A 6,279-nucleotide genomic window follows, 5' to 3' on the forward strand; every position below is an offset into this window, starting at 1 on the left:
CATAGACTGAATAAAATACATGTCCAACACATGGACTGAGATGATAAGTATCCAACACATGAATTAATAATAATGTATGCCCAACACATGGACTATGAACAAAGAGGCGAAATTGTCACTAGTATATGTGGAAAGATATACATATCCCAATCTTGCACGTGTTTCGATGTGCGGGTCTAAATTTGTGTCAAAAGTCAAACCCCATGTGTAGATAAGTCACTAACATCACAAACTAGTGGGAGATAAATGAGGTGATCTCTCGAACACGCGAAAAGGTCAACAAAAAGTCAACAGGCACAAAACTATGCGGCGGTCAACCGCAGAGACCACTCCGGTCGACCGCTCACAGAGCCGAGATTTACTGGGCTCAAATCTGAGCGGCAGTCGACCGCTGAGGTCATGCCGATCGACCGCTCAAAGAGCAGAAACTTTTTTGCTGGAAATATCTCAGAGCGGTCGACCGCCGCGTCCACCGCGGTCGACCGCGAAGCAGACAGAAGCCCAGTTAGGGTTTCTGTCAGCTTCAAATCACAATCAAACTCGATGATTTCTATATTAATGAAAATCTAACATTTATATAAAGTCATAGAACAGAAGACAACGAATTTAGACATTTAAAATTTATCATCAAGATCCCAAACATATATAAACATGGTTTAAATATTGTTTATTCAATAAAAACAGAAATTTACTCTTTTTAAAACCATTTTCAGATCTAGATCTCTTTAATACAGTTCGTTGGTGTGCTTTTAAAATCTGAAACATTTGATTATTATGTCATATGTCATAAGGATCTATTGTATCTACAAAAAATACGATTTTGGCTCAATAAAACCAGATTAAACTCCAAAATAAAACATGAAACATAAAAAAGGGAAGAAGTTGGGCGAGATGTTACTCGCCTCTGATGAGAACAAAGCCCTAGATCTGAAGGAAGATGATCCCTCTAGCTGAATCCACCAAAAATCCGCTGAAAAACCCTTCAAAGCTCCTCCCAAATCACCAAGAAGTGAGAACTAGGGTTTGAGGGGAGAGAGGGGGGCTAGGGTTTCTGATTCCAGATGAAAAGAGGCTCTCTTAGGTTCATTAGCATATATACTAACCCCACAACCCGACCCAAAACCCGTTTAGACCCGAACCCAGAAAACTCTCTGCCTGTTGGGCGGTCGATCGCCGCGCCCAGTGCGGTCGACCGCACAACAAGAAAAAGATTTCCTGAGTGCGAGACTGATGTGCGGTCGACCGCCGCGTCCACTGCGGTCGACCGCTCAGAAGAAAAATGCCAGCCTAGATTGATTTACCACATGATGCTCAAACCACTCAATTTCTCTCACATATAAACACTTGTTGGGTTCCCAAACACTGATAGTCACATTCATCTAATATATATATATGATTATTTATTACAAAGGAATTATTTATTACTAATAATTCACGCATATTCCTTATAAAAATTTCGGGGTTTTACAAGACATTTGGCCATAATAGAAGGATAGTGGAAGCGATCGGACGGGTTCCTCATCTCGGCTGGGGCGTATGTGAGAGTAGTCGTACATCTCGCCTATAGGCTACCGCCACTTCATTTTTTCAATGATACTTTTGGTGATACCCCTTAATGATCTCTAGGCGGTAAGACTCCGACTCGAGATGGACATTGCGGCTTTGGGTTCCCACCAAAGACTCCTGCAAGTGGGTGACCTTCCCTGGAGCTTAACAAGCGTTGCATGCTCCTCATCCAGCTAACGCCTCTCATGCGCTGCCACCTCCTTCTCTACCTTGACCAGCACCATAGAACGGTCCCTCTCCTAGAGAGCCTCACCTAGTCTCCTAGCCTTCCTCTCACTCTCCCTAAGCTCTCGCCTGAGCTCATCAACCTCAAAAGCGTCTGGGGCTAGCGTCTCAGCAGTCGACTCTGAGTGGACCCCTCTGCCAGCTCTTAGGGAAGTAACCTCCCCTAAAAGCTTAAGATATGAAGTTCAGATGTGCTCCATCCGACCGTACATCTCTTTCTCCACCAAAGCACCTCGAACCAAGTAGCTCCGAAGGCTCAAGTGGAGATCGGCATTGGGAACCCCCTTCAAGAACTCGTCATCTCAAGGAAGCCAGAATTGCTCAACAGCCCTCGAGTGAACCACACGAGAGCCAAGGACGGTCCCCCTAACATCAAGAGTACGACTACCTGCAGTCCCAAATGAGGTACTCCCTCATCCTCTCCTATTCTTCTTCTCCGATCTCATCAGCACGATGGGGGAAGGGATACTCCAGTCCAGTGGGAGGCATCGTCTCTTCAGCCTACTCTTTTCCACGACTGGATGACTCGTCGCAAATGACCCCGCTTCGCCAGCATGGGCTCTAGCCTCGGCTCCAACCTCTTCTTGGGGAGCCTCAGGGCCGACTCGTCTAGATGGATGACGTCAGTCTCAACCGCCTCGGTCGTCGCCTGTGATGCTTCCTCTTCATCCCTCCGCCGCCACCTCCTTCGCCTATGGATGAGGATAGCAGAAGGATCCTCCTCGGTCGTCTCAGCCTCTACAGGGGGAAGTCACGGTGGAGATGCTTCTCAGACCTTGTAGATGGCCCTTCATGGGGATCAGCCAGTGGAGTAATCGGCGTCATCGCCGCTTCCGCTATCCCTAAAATAAGGGTTGAAGTCCTATCCTGGTCCTTGGCAGTAAGAGGCTCAATAGACACTTTGGCAACTCGTAAAACCTAGTTGTCAAGAAGGTGCTCAACTCGATGAGAGCCAAAATATGCTTTGATATGTTCAAACGCTTCCCTCTCGGCCTCGAGCTCACCCTCCATAAGCTCCTCCCTTCTTATTTCAGGTCAGATCGATCAGCCCAACTCCAGGTCGTCCCCTACGACCTAGACGAATTTTTCCTTCTAGTCATTATGTGAGATAGGAAGGCTAGTGATGAGCCTGAACTTCCCCACCATTTAAAAAAGAAAGTGGGGTTCAGTCTGGTTCACCTTCACAATCACCAAGCGGTCTAAGACCCACAAGGATGGCTTTATCCCCAGCCAATGGCAGATCACCACAAACACCACCAAAGTTGCAATAGCGTTCGGCTTCATCTGAGCCGACGATACCCCCAGCACAGTGAAAACGTGCTGGAGGAAAAGGTGCAGAGGCAGCCGCAGGACAAACTCTAGATGCCTCAAATAGAGCGGATCTCGCTCTGGTCCATGATCGTATATGGCCTCCGAACTTGTCAGGGCTAGCAGCTCATAATCCTGAGGGATATCAAATCTCTTATGGAGCATTCTCATCTGCGCTTGGGTCACCTTGGAGTGGACCTCCTCCAGAAGAACTCGTTGGTCTACAGAATCTGATGCCATTGCAAAATAAATAAATGGTCGTCGAAAGAAGATGGACGGAAAAGATTTTGAGTTCTCTAAAGGGAATTTCAAAAGACAGTAATCGCCACCTTCATGGCCCTATTTCTATATATATAGGCAGCTGGATTTACAAATGCTAAAATTTGAACGGTCGGATCAAACTTTGTCTAACGGCCAGGATTAATTCTCAGAATTCGAAGCGACATCTCTGAGATCAAGGCGCAGCCCACTCACCTCGAATAGCCCGCAATCTGCCAAGAAAAGCGGAGTTGTTGTAGTTAAAAAGAATGTGTAGTGACGTCAGCCACGTCTACTCTTAAGAGACTTTTAAGTTCTCATTCAATGTACATCCACATCCGTCCAAAGCAACTCTCATTTCACTCGAACCCGGCTCAAGCGGACTCCAAGCGAAAGGGGCCAACTGTTATGGTGATCCCGTTCTCCAAAGTGCAACTCATTGCCAAGCAACGGACATGTGTACTTCTGCATACAATGTCCCAATCAAATTGGCTGTAACACCCCTGATTTTCCTAACATCTCTGGGGTTCACCCTGGACTACAGCCAGTATGAAAATCAGGGGAGTTACATTGGCAGCCCAAGACCAACAAGGGTTTCAACTTAGCCGACTCGTCGAGTTGACATTCCTTCATGTCGACTCGAAAGGCGGTACTTGTCGATCCTCTCGTCGAAGACAACTCGCAATGAGCCTACTCGACTAGCTATTTGACACCTCACGAGGACGACTCGAAAGGCATTACTTCTCGGTGAAGCTAAAATACGACTTCAACCTCGAGTCTCTCCCACTGATAACGTGTCAGCACCACATTTAATGCATGATAGGTGCATCATGCCTCTAGCTTCGATAGCCTTCATGACTCATCGGACCACGTAGGCACCGCAATGCTCCCGATCACTTCTCGTTTAATGCTGAAATGATCTCTCCCCTAGTCACCAGCCGACACCTGTAAAGTAAGTGTTGACGTAGCTGCCAACTCACGCTTCTTCACCGTCATCCTATGCTCGACCACAATGACGGTTCCACCCTTATGCCATCAGTATAAATAAGATGTATCGTTCTAACATAAGGGGACTTTTTGACCTTTGGACTTTTGCTTCTTCTGTAAATTATACTACATACACAAGAACTCAAACATATCGTCACTTTCCCCACTCAATCTCACTAGCTGACTTGATCGTCGGAGGAACCACGGGGGAATCAGTCTCCTTCCTCTCACAAGTTTCTATATGTGCTGTCATTTCAGCCACTCAACTCAGAGCCGGATATTTGGGGAAGAAAGAGGCCCCTCATCAACTTCACCCTCATCCGACCGCTGATTCAATTGACTGTGTGATCACTTAACATCATCAATACTACCGGGATATGTTCGCAATTAACCCTTTAATATACTAAATTCAAAGCGTGAAGGTATAAAATGATAAATACCATCCTCTCTTCCTAAAAAATTAAGGTGTTTTGCCTCTAAATCTACCCTACTTGCATATTTACCCTCCAAATACGCATATTTGCTAATATATCCTTGAATAAATTTTAAGAGCGTTAAATAAGAGGAGTGTAAATGTTCAATGTGAGAGAATGTAGGATACATTATCAAATACGATGATGAAGAGTAAATACGAAAACAACATAAGCGAGAAGAAAAAGGAAAAACCCTGTTTTCTTTTTTCATCCATTCTTTAAAACCCCTATTTTCTTTCACCCCCTACTTCTTCACCAGTACCTCTCTATAGCTCGTTTATTGGCTGAGCTTACGATAGAAGCGTAGGCCAACAAGTTACGAAAGCAGCATGGAACTCCTCTCTTTGGTGCGCGCTTGGACCAATCAAAGCTTGGCATATAAACTTGCCCCCACTATCAGGGGAACGGGCCTCACGTGACTTGCGCGTGCGACGCACCTTGCTTTAGCCGAGAGCAGTAGACGACGATCTTACCTAACAAGGAAATCTAGGGGGACTTACGGGGGTCGTTGTATTCAGGAAAGCTCCTTAATTGTTAGCTGGCCTTGAAAACGACTCGAAAGGAATCGTAAAGGGCCCTGATTATTGGAGGTACGAGAGCACGATCATGTGAACGCCCGATGTGGCTGATTCCTAGTCGCTACGAGTTTTTTTGTTGGGCACACATCGTGAGGTTGGTGCGGTCAATGTCACCGTTGAAGGCCGTGAAAGGTCCAGGTCATTGCTCGAAAACTTCTTTGCCCTTCAGAGGGACAGAGAAGCCTACATCGCACTTAAGTATCCATGCTGTTGTTTTCCCAGGAAAAAAAAAAATACTTGTATACTATTAAGTTACAAAATAGAGTAAATATATATGTACTCTCTCTAAGTCGTAAGAAATTAAAGAGCAAATTAATATGTGTTCTAAGCTGTGAAAACGCTACCACCTTCCGTTAACCGGCCATGAGAATATTATTACCCAGCATATTCTCACATGCTTGTCACGTGGCTCTTTTGAATGTCATTTACCTTTATCAATTGCATTAATTACAAGTTTACCTAACCATTTTTAACTCCGTGGGTTATTTTAAGATTGTATAAATGCCTTATGGAAACAATATGGTATTTAAGTGCAATTTAGCCTACAAAGAAAGAATAAATATTAGCCAATCAGGTGTAGGACGTGCATAACTACCAATACTGTCACCTTGCATTGTGTAGAGAAAATGGTCAATGTGTCGATCCCTCTCACCTTGCATTGTGTAGAGAAAATGGTCAATGTGTCGATCCCTCTGCTTAATTCATCAGCGTGTTGTTGACCGAACACATATTAAATATGTTAAAACTTGTATTACATCAGCAACCCAATAGAAAACTTTATGGTATTCATTGGCCACCGTTTACCCGATTTATGTAATAACTTAGCTTTATAATGTTAGCAGTGGAAGTTCATCATAATCCATTTATGCTACAAGAGGATCAAT

This window comes from Asparagus officinalis, chromosome 9 (assembly GCF_001876935.1).
Source record: "Asparagus officinalis chromosome 9, Aspof.V1, whole genome shotgun sequence".
Lineage (NCBI taxonomy): Eukaryota > Viridiplantae > Streptophyta > Magnoliopsida > Asparagales > Asparagaceae > Asparagus > Asparagus officinalis.